General features: G+C 33.6%; 1 long non-coding RNA gene across 1 annotated transcript in view; it reads left to right on the top strand.

Moving 5' to 3' along the window:
- The first annotated feature begins 875 nt into the window (after positions 1–875).
- LOC106963915 (uncharacterized) overlaps positions 876–1,098 on the top strand; it is a 9,096-nt gene continuing 8,873 nt past the window's right edge. The window contains exon 1 of the long non-coding RNA XR_001428286.1: positions 876–1,008. This is a non-coding gene — a long non-coding RNA (uncharacterized LOC106963915). The remainder of the gene's footprint in view (positions 1,009–1,098) is intronic.

The following is a 1,098-nucleotide window of genomic DNA, read 5'->3' as shown; positions in this document are numbered from 1 at the left end:
TCCTAGACCAAGTTGGACGATAACACAACAGGACAAGAACTGTATGGAAAATATGGTGCGAAAGGAGCAAAGGATACTAAAGTCTTGCTAGCTTGTGGTAAGTTCACTTAAAAATGGTAATTATCTTAATTTAATTATAAACACTGCAGTACACATATAAACATACCTGTGTTTGTTTGAGAAATAGTCATTTAATCAATATATATTATTATAACAACCATTCAACTTCATGTTACAAATGCATGGAGGCTCCGTGTGTTGGAACTTAATATAGTTTTCTTGATAAACTTAACCTGGTTTTAATTATACTCAGTATGCCAAAGAGACTGTGATATTGTGAGGCTGTTATAACTCATTTTTCATTGTTTTGTCTTTAACACATTTTTGCAGTCTAAGTAAATTGAAAGAGAAAGCCAGAGAGATCAAGTGTTTGAAAACCTAAAGACTTTCCTGTTTCAGAAGAGGCTCTGGCTCCACCAGATCACCAATCAGTTCTGAGGATGAACCTCCACATTGTCTTCATGATGTAAAGCTTTTTTTCTTTTTTCTTTTTTTTTTACCAGAGCAGCTGGCTACATTTTTAACATCAGCAAACACTGGTGTGTTTCCAACGGTAAGTGCTTAATAAACACATCTTGATTTGAAAATAATTGGACAGAATTTATTCCCCTTGTTAATCTACCACTTCTTTTTCATACATTTTATTCATTGATAGCTTTCAGGGCCCTGTGATGGACTGGTGATCTGTCCAGGAGGATCTCCACCTCTCATCTCACAGTGATGGCATAGTTACTTTGAAAAAGTAACATTAATTGGATTACCAATTATTCCTTGAAAAAGTAAATTAGTTAAATTACTGATTACTTGATTTGGAAAGTAACTAAATTACATTAAAAGTAACTTTTTAGTTACTTTCAGCAGCTGCTAACACTCCGCCACCTGTGAAAATTACTTTGAGCTTTGCCAAAACTTAATTGCAAGCTATTTTATAATAGTAACATCAACAATGTCTTTCAACTTATAAGGTTGCTTAATGGTTACAACAGCACAAAAAGTTTGTAATTTGTGTGTTCCACTATTGTCTGGAATACTCTAAGA

This window comes from Poecilia latipinna, unplaced genomic scaffold (assembly GCF_001443285.1).
Source record: "Poecilia latipinna isolate Pla-1442-1.1 unplaced genomic scaffold, P_latipinna-1.0 Scaffold1599, whole genome shotgun sequence".
Lineage (NCBI taxonomy): Eukaryota > Metazoa > Chordata > Actinopteri > Cyprinodontiformes > Poeciliidae > Poecilia > Poecilia latipinna.
This window is presented reverse-complemented; position numbering and strand designations above follow the sequence as displayed.